General features: G+C 40.0%; 1 protein-coding gene across 1 annotated transcript in view; it reads left to right on the top strand.

Moving 5' to 3' along the window:
• The window catches only part of elavl2 (ELAV like neuron-specific RNA binding protein 2), a 135,842-nt gene that overhangs the window by 97,931 nt on the left and 22,912 nt on the right, over positions 1 to 14,999 (top strand). The window contains exon 2 of the mRNA XM_029526015.1: positions 8,878 to 8,959. The gene's annotated coding sequence lies outside the window, so the exon portion shown is untranslated. The remainder of the gene's footprint in view (positions 1 to 8,877; positions 8,960 to 14,999) is intronic.

The raw sequence follows: 14,999 nt of genomic DNA, 5'->3' as shown, positions 1-14,999 counted from the left end.
CCAAATTTCTCTGGTTTAAAGCATTGATTAATAACACTGAGAATGCAAGATTAATGTCAGGAGATTTGCCCCTTTTAGATAGCTATTGATTTTGATTTGCTCAAATATGCCTGTCTTCTTTTCCCAGGAGGCTGTAAAGGCAATATGAAATACAAACTATGAGAAAGTCAGTTTTAAATTGCATTTTGTGAGTCAAAGCTTAAAATATGAGTGTTATGAATTAGGATTTACTTAATTGGGCAAGAAGTAGTTGCACCAAAGAGGTTACTAATAGCAACAAAGGATCAAATTATGTATTACAATAAAACATTTTTATTCAAATTAGGCATTAGTGAGGTAATAAATGATTAAATGTAGCCTGGGTGACCGTTGTGATGTGAAGGTGCTCTTCCTAATTTAAAATGACGAGAATGTCTAGTTTCTATTTCAAGAATCACATCCCTTTTCTAGCGTCGGCTTATGTTGTCTCCTTCTGCCCACAAACCACGCACAGCAAACAGTACCAAAGGCAAAGAGGAGGACAATTGTCTCTTTTGTGGTTGTCACATTTTTACTGTTCAATTTCAGTCTCAGTCACAACAAATCAGAGCGACTGAAGCATTTCGTCTGTTTCAACAGAGGGTTCTTTATTATTTGTGCACCACTGGGAGGTAGTCTTCCAAACACGGGATTATGCCCATTGTGATCTGCTTAAGCACACCGTATTAGCCATATTCTCATGAAATCGCATGAAAGCCACTTTGAAACGTAGGATGCTTCTGATATGCCTGTGTCAGGGGAGCAGGCACCATATCTGCGAGCGCATGATCTCAGATTCAATTATGTTTCCATTTTAAATGAGATATCTTTACTTAAAAAAAAAAAAAAACAATCCCAGCTTGTCATGCTTTGAAATGGAAAAGGGAGGAATTCACGAGACCTATGTGTGATCTGCAAAAGGGAGTTGTATCAAACAGATTTGTGATGCCAGTCTCTGTAGAATATTCATCTGTTTTTTCACTGTTTTTGCAGGTATACTTAACATTTGCAAGCATGGGGGAAAGATATGAGCGTTTATAAGAGTGTGTCAATGTAAAATTACAGCTGTTTCAAGTGTGAAATTAGAGCAAAAGCTTGTATTTGGAAACACTGGGCTCAACATGACAGGCACTCACTGGGTGGTGGAGACTCTCAGAAGGAGGATAGAAAGGAAGAGGATTCTAGGATTCTTTGACTCCTCTAATTTCAGTGCTGGAATAAACAACAACGTCACCTCAAAAAAGTCTCCCTCTGTCTTCAGGATCTGAGTTGCCTGTAAGTTTCAAGTAGACGTCTGCAAGGCCCAACTCTGCCAACCTGTTGAACTCAATCAATGGAGCTAAGATGGACTATTGGTTGCAGGTCACGTAATCTATGTTTGGGGAATGTTTGTCTCTTTCATTGAACTGTCCCCTGGGTCTACACTAATTCAGTTCCCTGTAATCACAGGCAGACCCATATGATGAAGGTCTACAGCCCTGGAGAAGGTGCTTGAGATAATCCCTGCACCTGGATGTTCCATTTTGAGGCAGAAATCGAAATGGATTTTTGTCGTCTTCTTTCACATTCTGACTGACACCTAAAGTTCTCAGACTCTGCAAGCTCTCCACAAACATGTACAATATGATGAGCTCCGGAAACTTTTTTGATAAGTTTTCAGTCAGCGCGTCGGTGACATTTACGTGCAGTAGTAGATGGCTGGGTGAGCGTCACGGCTGTACTCCAAAATGTCCCGGACAGAGTCTACGCAGCAGTGAGCAGGGAGAGGAGGCAATCCTCTCCAGACACCGAGTCAATCACAGTCACGACTCTACAACCCTTTTTTTTATCATAACACATAAATTCTTTCAAACTAATCAGAACACAAACAAGTGAACATGCACATAAATGACGAGCTACCTGTGGGCAGTCAATATTTTTTGGCTTGACCTGTTGTGAGTTGTCATGTCAAGGAGAAAATTAAAACTGTAAAATCATCCTTAATCCTTCTTCAGGATCAGGAGGCTGAGAGGTAAATGAACTGTTGAAAGTAGATGATTCCTTGAGCTGTTCCACTAAACCCCCCCATCTGTCGGAGCGAGCTGTGTTACTGCACCCTCTGATGCATTATTAGGACTTTACTGTGGAGGGTTGAAAGAAAGAGACCAGTAACAAGACGGACTGTTTGGTCAGGGGTTCATCCTGCAGCAAGATAATCACCCAGAGCATTCCCAGAAAAGAACCAGACAGTGGCCTCACATGATGGAGGAGGAGCAGCCTCCAGACTTAAACCCCATGGAGTTGGTTTGGGGTCTAACTCGACAGAAGATGAAAGGTTAACACATTTGTTCAGACTTGTGCTGGAACAAATTTTCTGAACAATATCTGATTTCCATTTCTGCAAGAACAGGCAGCATGTTGGTAACACTGTCACTCGACAACAAGAAGGTTCAAACAAAGCGCTGTAATATTTCAAACTAACCACTATGCAACACCGTTCATCTGTTATGCACTTTGCCTTTCAGTGTTGGTGTTACATTTTCCTACAACCTATTTATGAGTATCCTTTACTGACTTTCAATCACAGCCAGAAACTCAATTATGTGAAAAATGTGACTTGGATTCACGGCGGTGTAGCTTCGCCGTCTGTGTTTCACTGTCAACAAGTGTACCTATTGTATACACATTAGGTAAACAGCTAACTTTCCAGGAATTCCCGTTGACTTTCCCCTGTCATCCCTTTACATATATCACACAGAGACACTCAAAGGATTTGACAAATCTGTTTACACTGACCTCACATGCAGTCATAACAGCTATAAAATGTGCTTTTTGTTAACGTTGGCATATTTCAACAAGGCAAAGAACCAAAGTAGTTCCAAATGAATGAGCAAGTCCTCGCTGTCCTCTATGGGAACATTTCCAATCACATCCCAATAAATCCTTTTGCAATAATGAATGAAATATATGCACAATTCATCTTCTCGGTAAAGCTGGCCTGTCTAATTTGGACAAATATTTCTTTGGGTGGAAGCAATTAACTGTAGTGATGCACTAATATGACACTGCAGAGCTGACTCATACCTCAGACGGTGAACCAAAATAGGATCTAACGTGTTTCTCTTTCGTTAAATTCATAAGGGCGGAGAAGCCATTATCTCAGCAAACTGCCATGGCTGAATAATTAATCATCCCATCACTTGTTTGTTTGACCTGAATGTATAAAATTTTTCCCCTCACTCGTCGCCTCCTAATGAAATCCTTTCTTTAATTTGAGAAAAATGTTGGTTCTTAATGTTTAGCCCAGCAAAGTCATTGCTGACTCTTGATTTGACTAATGCATAATAAATAGTAGTTATCTCGCACTTTTGAATTCCAAGGTCAGAGATACGTTGAGCTGTAACAAGAGGCCTTCTTAACTCCACAGATGCAAATACATAGTTCATTAACTCAGAAAAACACATTGGGAGTTGTACATTATTGTAGTAGTACCCTGTAAAACACTGTAAAACTCAATGTCCAGAACTGTTTGCTTCAAGCCATAGAGGAAGATACTTTACTTCATATCCTCATTGTAGGGAGACTGTTTTGTGATTTAATTCCTGATATTGAGCATCATACATGAACGTTTCCACCGTGGAGTTGGATAGCTCTTTTAAATAAGTCCTTTACATTTAGAAAAAGTAGAATTAGCATGTATATACATTTAGAGTATCAAACATTTAAAACACTTCATGTGACTGTTATGTTTGCATATACGTTATATTCAATTACACTGCCACTAATAATTGCTGTTCATTTTCCCAACTACTTACAAATTTCAATTGCTATTTCCAGAGCTCAAGGTCATTTTTTGATTCAATGATCCCGTCATATCTTTGTGTACAAAAAATCTTAAGTTCCACTCAGTGGTGTAGATTTGAATACTGGAGCAAATATTATTTATTCAGTTGCTCTCCTTTCTAAACTATTTGAATAAATGCACCTTGTTTAATTTTAGAAACCACAAATGCTATTTTCATGTTTGTTTGTGAAAAGATGACATTTCAGAGCTGGAGTATTAGGCTTTCACAGTCCAACAGTCAAAGCAGCACAACAATAGCGGGCAAAGGTGGAAATAGATTTTTCCTAACAATAAGCACAATTAATCACACATGTGCCAGCAGAGAATGGGGTTTTCGTGCGTTCAGTCCCTAATAGAATCAAAGTAAACTCACTGTGTGCTCTCTTGTGTCCTTCATTTTCCTGGAACGATTTTTCTTATTGTAATTGATTAGCAAGTGAAATGATACAAGGACAAACTGTGCAGTATGTGGCCGGTAAACAGGAAAAAAAAAACCTGATTGCACTGTAAATTGACCCGCGCTCTTGATGAAGCAACACAAGTGTGTGTGTCATCGATTAAGACACAGTGTGCTAAGACGCTGATAATGTAATGGCCTTATGATGAGTATGCACTGCAGAAAAGGGAAAAAAGAGGCCAAACCGTTGCTAATCAAAATGTTTATTTTCTCCTAATTCTGTGTTTTTTTGTTGCACCACAGGTTGAAGACAAAGACAATTGGCCTTCAATCAGACAAAGGCTCAGAAACTCCTTCTACAGCTTAAGACATTTGGATTTAAAAGGGAGCCAAAGATCAAATTGCACTTACGAGACAAAGTGTGAGCATTCTAGAGCTGCTGTTTAATGATGCCCTTTGTTTGTTTTCTGTGAAATTCACTTTCTAATCTCCTGGACTCTGTGAAGGCTTGCCAGGGAGTGGTGCCACATAAAACCCCTTGATTTCTTATTTTATCTGTGGACAACCAAATCGATCGTTGTCTTCCCTGCACCTGCTCCCCTTGCCCTCCCCTGCACCCCCCAAAGAGATAGGCCCGCGCTGTCCATCCTGCTCTCCAATAAGACCATTTAGACCAAGCTATTTCAGGGGGAGAATGAGACACCGGGTGGTCAAACGCTCCTCAGTGTCTCCCGTAGACATGGGTGTGTAAAAAGACATTGAAATTTCCCAAGATCTTGACAGATCTAATTGAGATTTCATGCCCTATTTTCTCAAAGATCCAAAACCTCATTCTGTTCTACTGCAAGCAGTATTTCCCCAAGGAACGAGATGAAAGAAATTGTTTTCAGGTTTTATTTGGTTTTTGTTGCTTTAAGGGATTTTTTTTTTTTTTTTTGTCTATCACATTGCGAGAGCAGCTTTTCAATAAAAGTCCTTTTTTTTGTTCAGTAGACAAAGTGACTGCAGTTGATTTGGTTTGTCTGTAAGGCAGTGAAAAAACTGAATTCCAATAAACTTTCTCTTTCTTTCATCAGAATAATTCATTTGACTGCATGCATAGGTTTGCCATGATTGTTGCAAAAAGAAAACAAACAAACAAAAAAAAATAAAAAATACAATGCACTTGCCTACTTTTCACAGCTGCTCTCATTTCTCATTTTTATTCATTTGACCATAATAGAATGCCTTCAGCTATTCTTGGCTGTCAGTCAAAATGTTTGACAAAGCCTTTATAAATTGAAAATGTTCCTTTCATTGTCCTTGACCTTGAATATTTGATCAAAGGACAGTTTTCAAATATAAAAAAAAAATGTTGCAGTCTGCAACAAAAGTGGATGTATTCTATTTCTGGACCATTTGGAAAATGGTTGTGATTTTAGTGGAAAATAATGAATTTTCAACAGAGCCCATTCGTCCCATATCACATATCTCGTATCAATTTGTCCAGCTGTATCAAGCTACCATGTAATTTTTGTCTCTGCGGTCCCTGTACTCCTGCAGTGACATCACTTGGTCTTACATTACATAGCTGTAACAGTCTCAGTGGGAGCACCAGCTTCCCAGCAGGACTCATATTGGATGCTCTACAATCAATGACATCATGCACAATCATCAACCTCAAATACCTCGGGGACATACACAAAAAGGGATAGTGATCTCAGCCCTCCCAACGGCTTTTTTTTTTTTTTCTTCCTTTTGGTGTGAAGCAGGTTACATGACAAAAATACATTAGCAGCAGAAGAAGTGCAAAGACATGAAGTGATTTTGTTCTTTGAGGTTTGAGATTTGATGTTCTTTCAGTTTGTATCTTTTTTCCTGTCTCATGTCTCCAGTGTGTGCAGAACAACATGTATTACTTTTACCTTGAATGAAATGTTTTCTTATTCAATAAGGCCAAAGTACAGTAAGTAATACAGAGGAAAATGTGAGTAAACACATTTTTACGTTGCATTTTATAAGATGTAGCACTTTGTAGACTAGAGCTGTTTGTTCTACTGAGCACTTTTATTATATATGGCACAGTGTGGACTTTGATGGTCAATACAGTTTGTTCAAGACAACCAACAAGGCTAGCAGAGTGACTAGCAGTGTTGCCAGTACATTGACTTGAATATATGGAAAAGCCTTTTCTTGTTGGTGCTTCTGCTAACAACATTATCTTTCCACTTGGATCCTGTCAACAGGATTATGGAAAAAGGAGTCCATTTGTGCAGAACTTGTCTTGGATGGAGCTTTGTGTTGTCTGAGTGCTAATGTTCTTGTTGTTCTGCATAATATTTTCTGCAAAATAAATGTGGAGACTTTAAAGGAACCCACAGGATCACCGTTTTTCAAGTCTATTCAGGTTCACCCTTAAAATACTGGAACAGTTTTTCCCCTCTGTAATAATACCTATTGTTTGTACTGGCCATTAAGGGATCAATTTCTAATGCTCTTCCACTGTAAGTGATGGGGCACAACAGGCTCACAGGTCCTGCTCCTGCTCCAGGCGAAAATATTTGTATAAAGTCTGTCTGAGTTAGACAAAATGGATACACTCTTTTCATTTCACCATTTCTCATTCAACAGATATTTGTGAAATTTTGTAATGGAAGTGTCATGTATCATTGGTTATACCACAGCAAAGAAAAAGAGAGAGAAAAATAAGCAGCTGTGATTAAAAGAAAGTCTTAAAAATCTATGATCCTGCCCTTGAACCATCTGTCAGACCTCGCATCCCAAAAGTGATTTTGTGACACTGCTGAACTAGTTGAATCCTTGGTGTGCATTAAAAGTAGAAGTGGCTATTTTTTATGTTTTTTTTTTTTTAAGTGACACTTTAGATGACCTTTAGGGCAATGCAGAATTTTCTCTGAAAGGCAGAAAATCTGAGGGTTGTGGTTGATGAATGCAACGTCAAAGTCACTACAGAAAAGGCCTTTTACATCCCAGTGGCATTACAGATTCATGCATTATTTTAGTCATTTGGTGAGAGAAATAGAAGCTGTATGAAGGTCGGGTGTCTACAGGAGTTTGAGAGGATGGTATGGTTTAATACAGCCATACTAAAAACTGTGGTTTTGCTGAAGTAATTTAGTAAAGCCATAGTTTGTCCTTGGATGTAGCCCATGATTAAACATTAGACATTACCGTTCATAGAAATATGTGTTGTCCTGGTGAACACTCTGCACTTCCTTCCTTCTGATTCTTCAGATCAATCCTTGGCCTAAAAGTGTAGCATAGATGCAGCATATTTTGCTGCAGTTTTGGTTATTACCCGCTTTTGCAGCCTATCGGGAGGCTAATCTCTACATATTTTTGTCTCCTCCCAGCGGGGAGCATTAATAATCGCCTCCATGCAATACTGAGACTATTGTCATGCAACTGGCTGCAGCATAGGGGACATTAATGTCTCAAAGGAAACGCTATTGACATCTGGCTGTTTTTTCAAGAAGGTATTGGAGGGATGGAACACTTGTGTGTGAGAAAATGCAGTCCTGTGATATTCACAGATCCGCAGTGAATGTGCAGGGAGGGTGCGGAGGTCAAGAGCACTCACCCTTGACTTTTAATCGCAGGAGGTGGGTCCCACTGGATCAGTCATACAGATTATCAATGAACAAGGGACAAGATGAGAGGATCCAAATGCAGAGGGGATATCTCAGACATACTGGATGTGTTTTTGAACTCCATCAGTGTGGTGACCTGTACAGTAAAGTATCAACTTTCATTGTTCATCACCACACCTTACATAAACACATGAGTGTGGTTTCTGATCATTGATTTTCCTTGCCTGTTTGTTGTTGTTTCCATTTGCATTGATTGTGAACATTTTCCAATGAAGTATGCTGTAGTGGTTCGGGTTGAAGTACAGATAGAAGGGCTGCGGTTTGTATATAATCTGTTGCTTGAAAATGTCCTGCATTAAACATTTAACTGCTATTTTCACATTACAGCTGGCTGAAGTGGAGCTAATGTTAAGTGCTGTAGACTGCGCAGACATTTTATTCTATAAAGTTTATCTTTATAAGAATAGGGCTTGTTTTGTGTGTAAGAATTTCAGCCAAAAAGTTGCGACAAGATAAAAGCAAATTGTGGCATGTGATATTTAGTGATTTATGAGTCACTCAGGCAGAAGACAGCGCCCCCTGCTGTGTCAGGTTGTTGGCTGGTTATGACTTTGGTGATCCACATTACACAGATGGATCAGGTTAATGACCCCAGCATTGACCTGCCTTTCCTCCAAGGGAGTGTTCATGTTTGCACTTATTTGTTGCCCTGAAATATAGATGCTATCTGATCCCCAGTCAGCTTCAGATGCTCGTGCTTTCTCACCATTAGAGTTATATTGTTTTACAGTAAAGAGTCCCCTGATTAACCAGTTTCTGCCACCTTTTATTCCATGACCTGTAAATACTGTGCAGCCTTACATAAATGAAGCTCTCAGATGTACATTGAGCTTTTGTAACCAAAATCCTTCAATATTATTGTTTCATTTTTGTTTTACTTGTAATGCCAGGTTATTTATTTCATCATGAGGGAATGTCTAAAACAATTAGTGTCAAAATCTTTTATTGTATTTATTGTATATTGATTCTCATTTATTTTTATTTTTCAGAAGTATCCCTTTAAGGCGCCACCCACAGACAGCCTGCTGTGGGCGTGGTCTGGAAGCTGGGTACCACACCAGTAAGCTGCAGGTAAATGTTAGCACAGGAAGTTCAGTTGATGTGAGCAACAAAGATGTGTGTTAAAAGCACAGGCTGAGCGCTGCTGTTGGTATAACAGTGCAGAGAAAGTGAAACGCAATTAGAAGCTAAAAGCTGCTAGCTGAGTCCCTTCATCCAGAGGGGACAGTAGCAATGTGCTAACCATGCATTTGTCAGTTCAACAGGAAAACAGAAGAGGAAGAAGCAGGAAGTAAAGGCAGTGAGCTGCTGTTTGTTAGTTCTTTATCTGGAAGAGTATTTAAGCCTCCTGAGCCAGCTAAATCACTATTTATTTGATGAATGAGTTACTTTTACATGGCACAGCCTAGCTGTAAAATTGTTTATTCTACACCCAGTGAATCATTTGTGTGACCAACAAAGTCAAATATGTCCATTCTCCCACACTGTTCTGTGCTTATTTATTTCCTTGTTGGATCAAAATGGTTGTTTGCTGCTGCTGGGTGTAGTGTAGCTGGCTAGGAGCATGCTGTGAGGGCCTGACAGGAAGATGGTGCTGGACCAAAGCTACAGGAGTCTGGTAAGATTATCTAATGTTTGTTGCCTTGACTGCCACAGTGAAATCTCCTGAGCAACACAATATTAAATACACCTCTGCAAGCCAAAGCCTAAATTATTGACCGTGATACGGTCTCTGGGTGTTTGACCTAATGTAAACCAGGTTTTAAGAGGGGACTCAGCTGTATCTTAAGCACAAGAGTTTGTTAAGATGACAAGAGAAATTAGCTCAGCAGCCCCTTTATTAGGTGTTTATCTGCTGCCTCCGTGTTTTTCTTGTCCAATTCTATTCCTGGAAACAAGTCACCAAGAAATACAGACATGCTTATATTTCCAGATTTATCCTGATATATTGACCCTTCCCTGTTTCTAATCTTTTAAATATAATCTACCCAGCACATAAGCCTTCCTGACATTCTATTGAGACACACTTTCACAAATCACGATTAAAAATAAGGCCAAGAGGTCCATGTTCTTTCATTTTAAAAATTCTCATATGCTATCTAAATGCTAATGATCTAATTGATATTTGTAGGCATGGATAACTTTTCTAAAGCAGGAAACCATGACAGTGAGATTTAAACATCTACTGTGAAGACATAAAGCCTGGAAATACCTTTTTAGAAGATTGATTAAGATTTTATTTATTTATTTATTGGTTTATCTTGATATGTTTGGCCTTTGTCCTGCAAATTGTGAGTAGCATCTGTCTGAACATTGGATGGAACATCAAGTTATCTAGGTAGATATTCAGTTTAGCTGTATCCCAACTTTACTTGTAGGTGACATAAGTTGTTTTTGATCATGTGAATGTTCAGTGATGCATGCTGTAAATCATATGCCTCATGTGCACTCTTAACATTGATCACATGCTCATGTTAATGGTGAAGTATGTTAGCATATCCATTTTAGGAGATTGATGTGCTTTATAATATCGGGCAGCTGTCGTCCCACAATAAGAAGGTCGCGGCTTCAGTTCCCAGGCCTGGGGCCTTTCTGTGCTGACTTTGCATGTTCTCCCTGTGTCTGTGTTGGTTTCCTCCCACTGTCCAAAGACATCATGTTTAGGTTGTTTGGTTACTCTAAATTATCAATAGGTCTGAATGTGAGCGTGAGTGGTTGTTTGTCTCTGTCTGTCTCTGTATGTTGGTCCTGTGATAGACTGGTGACCTGTCCAGGGTGACCCCGCCCTCGCCTGGAACGTTGGCTGGGATTGGCTCCAGCACCCCCTGTGACCCGGAAACGGAAAAGCAGCAGAAGATGGATGGATGGATGGATGTGCTTTATCATTTTATACTAGCTGGAAATGATACATGTGAGCGCAATCAGACGTCATTCAACTATGACTGTACTTATACCAATTTTATCATTGAACTCTCCATGAATATGAAGTATTCTGATGTGCTTTTGCACAGCTGTTGTCGAAACTGATACATCCTTTACTTATTTTTTAGATGTGACTAGCTTTTATTTTTGGATTTTTTTATTTACTGAACTTATTTTTTTTGAAGAAGAACTCTGAATAATTTGAATATATTCTGTCACTTGGATGAGTTAGATTCTCACTAAGAAGAGAACATTTAATATTTGATGTTATTTAATAGTTGTTCTATAGACAGCAATTAAGAGGAATGAACATCACCTCAGCTTTTTTGATTATTTTTATTTTATATCTTGAATATATTTTGATTGTGTGTTGCTGCAGTTTTTGCATGCATATATTTTTTACATTATGTTGATTTCATAGTTCAATGCTTTTTCCATTTTAGCATCCTTTCCTTTTTAAATGACTGATGTATGTTAGCAATGAAAGGATTGGTATGCATATAATATTTATGGATATAACTGTTTGAAGCCATGCCATTATCCTGCCAGTTCCAGTTTAGAAAAACATGCATCTGAATGTGTAAGTATCGATTGATTGGAGAATGTAAAGGACTGAGCTCTTATGTGCCTGGTTTGCTCTCACTAGTGCAGGTCCTATTGTGTTGGAAGCTTCCTGCAGCGTGCTTATGAGTCTGCAGCCTTTTGCTCAGCGGCCTTACATATAGAAGCACTTTTCTGCTGTAGTTATCGATCTCCCTCTCACTTGTATCCATGCAAGCCCAACTGTTGCTCCACCCTCTGAAAGTCGGAAGCACATGTGCATGGGATAGGTCTGCTGCTACTCACTGGTGCACAGTGTTGGCCACCTTACCGCTGTGTGCTGTGCAGGCACTGCTGTAAATCACTACAAGTAAAGTATCTGTTATTTTTGTTGTTGTTTTGTTTTTGCTTTTTCCCAAAAAAAAAACACTGCCCACCTTTGTCTGGAGCCTGTCGGTCGGGCTCTCAGGGCTGCCCACTGACTGTCAGTCACTGACGGAGACGGAGAGCAGCCTCAGGCTCCTCCACAGCTCCTGTCGGCAGAGCTGCGCTGTCCGCGGTGCTGAATCAGGCTGCTCTGCAACCGACGGAAGCCGGTTTGCAGCCAAATCAGCCTCCGATTTCAGACAAGTGACGAGAGGGGAGAGCCGAAATGGCGCAGACAGCGAAGGGGGCATGGTGTAAGACAAAAGGGACCGGCGTGCTTTGGCCTGTTAGGATAATGTTTCCGAGTAGTTTCTCATTGGCTCGTGTAAGAGCCGAAGTGGAGAATAAGCGTGAAAGCAGCACACAAAGCTGAGGCGGCTTTAATAGGGTCACTTACTTCTTTCTATACTGCAGTGGCAAAAGTGGCGGTGTGGTATAAAACACATTTGTGAGAAAAAGGCGACGGGGGCGGGGGGGGGGGCAAATGCTCTCAAGCTATAGTGTTATTCCCGCCTGCTGCGCCCTGCATCTCTCGGCGAGGCAATGTTTGACTTCAAATGCCATATTTAGGAAAAATGCTTGATCGCTTTGAGTGACTGGGGCGACGACGAATGGCATCGTGTGATTTGGAAAGACGGCTGAGCCCAACGAGGAGCGTCTTAGAGCCAATAGTGTTGAAGAGCCTCTGTGTGCATAAGCGGTGGATGGAGCTACTCTAGGTATACTTCCGCGTCCAATGCGTGTTCATGTGTAGGTTGAATGGATGAAACGGGGAGAGCGGAGAGGTATAGGCATGCTGTGATACGGCCCTATATATTTGCCGGCAGGACTATCTTCCTTTTAAAGACAACCTCCTCCTTGCATTGGTTTTCACTCAGTGATGTCGCGTATTTGTGTGGCGCACCTGTAAAGAGCGAGACAGGCAGAAGCCGGCTTTTTTAATTATTTGATTCCTTTTATTTCTTCTGTTCTTTTTCTGTTCTGTTCATGCATTTGCTGAAAGGAAATCATTTCTGTGTTTTGATTTAATAAATATTTCATTTCCTCATTTTATCTTGTTTGTGTTGGCTTTTATGTTTCTAAGTTTGAACTAAGAGAGCGGAATTCATCATTTTACACGCTATTGGCCAGGTGTTTCATTCAGAGATTGTTTTGCCTAAGGACGTCCATAACTTTCATTTATAGAAACGGTAAGATATTTTTTACACATTTGCTCATTCACCTGGAACATTTTAAACCGATTTTTTTTCCCCAGCCTCTGTCAATTCTTTGAGCAACGCAGATCATGCATTCACTGTAATCTCAGGCTGTCTTATTGCATGTAAACGCGACAGGAAAGTCACCGTGATGCATCCATGTTTCCATTGACGGCTGATTTTCAACTCTGAATTGCGGTGCCTTGGTATATCATAGACCTACACGGCAGAAGGACTGGGCTACCTCCGCACATGTGCTTGTTTCAGAAACCTCCCAAGGTTTCAGACATGGATGGACGCTTTTATTGCTCTGGAGTGTAGAAGTATAGGCCTTGATAGAGTGCTGAAAACGTGGGATCCGCATAGTAGTCGGTTATGTTTCCGCATCTAAAGTAAAAAGGTTTATCATGCTGTGAATATTAAGCCACAGTGCTGTTTTGTGTGTGTAATTTCACATAGGGGAGTAGCAAAATAGCTGCAGAAGGAAAACTTACCACATTTATTAGATGTTTTTCTTATCTGCACACTCTCGTCATTATGAAAACTTGAATTTTATTTAGAATATAAAATTGCTTTTGCTTTTTATAAATTTTGCTTTCAACGTAATGGCCTCCTATTGTGTGGATATGCTATTGAATGTGCATGTGTAATATCCCAAAAGGCAGGGGATTCTGTCTAACTCTAAAAGGAGTAATGCTATATAGGTTAAGTGCAGCCTGTGTGTTGTACCTACTACTTGGAGTTGCTGGATGATATTTGCTGTATTCTGTTATAGGCATATATGTAATGGTGTTTCTGAACTTGAATGGAAAGCTTAATGTTACAATGTGGAAAATCTTACACTTCCTAGCTCCTAAAATACTCCATGGCTATTTAACCCATCCTCTTTTTTTGGTCAAAGCAGTTTATCATTAGTTTCATTTGGTTATACTTTACCTTTTATAGCTTTCTCATGTCAAATACTATAGTATGTTATATAGGCATAGAAATAACATTCCTGAGAAATCAAAAATATATGTATAAATCCCTGTTGTAATTGTAGTGGAGGAAATTAAACTGTCTCTAATGTGCTTCTTTCCTCTGAATGCACAAGGGACCTTTATGACACCCAGAGGAAGCTTTCGGGGCCACTGCTCCAGCAGTTTCATTGTTGTACGTTTTATTTATTTATTCATGTGTTTATTTTTTTCTGCTTTCTTTGCGTTTCTCTGTTCTTTCTTCCCTTTTTTTTTTTTTTTTTGCACTGACATTGTGCTCGATCCAAAATAGACGTGAGGTGGCATGAAGCAGAAGTACACCTGCAGCGAATCAATTAGTTAAAAGTCCATTTCCGGGATAGAGACGGGGTCTTCGCTGATTGGCCGAGCGTGTGATTAGTTTACTTAGGGGGGCCGCGTTCCCGCCACCGCCCTCCCCTTCCTCTGCACTAAAACTGCGACGAAAGTTTGATGTCTGCAGACTTAACGCCAATAAATATCCGCGACGCCGATTCAACACCTGAAGGTAAGACACTGCAAAGGAGTAATGTAAAAAAAAAAGATAGTAAAAAGACTAGCTGTCTAAAATGGAAACGGGAAAGAAAATGGCGTTTAACGCGTTATGCTAGCTAGCAAGGCCTGCGAGTAAAAGCGCTTAGTCGGACATGTTGCTGCAGAAGCTCATTGGAAATGTGTTGGATTTAGCGTTACGTTATATTTCCAGGAGCTGTCTAATATTGAGCGGCCAAGTTAATAGTGGCCGGCAGCGGCGAGCACGGAGCCGCATTTCGGCGTTAGCTAGCACACGAAACTAATCTGAAAGAGACAAACGAACAAAAAATGGAGGCTTGTCGCCGCAGGTGTTGCATTAAGTTTCCTTTTGTCAGATATCCAAACCGCGCTCAGTTCGGTGACACTGAGGTTTCGACCTTAATTTTTTTTTCTTTCTCCACGTGCTGCAGAAACTTAAAAAAAAAAATTAAAAAAAATCCACCCATAAGTTTGAACAGTTCGGTATTTGCTCTGGACTAACGTGCTTCGGGTTTCGGG

The sequence above is a fragment of the Echeneis naucrates genome, chromosome 18 (assembly GCF_900963305.1).
Source record: "Echeneis naucrates chromosome 18, fEcheNa1.1, whole genome shotgun sequence".
NCBI classification, from domain to species: domain Eukaryota; kingdom Metazoa; phylum Chordata; class Actinopteri; order Carangiformes; family Echeneidae; genus Echeneis; species Echeneis naucrates.
This window is presented reverse-complemented; position numbering and strand designations above follow the sequence as displayed.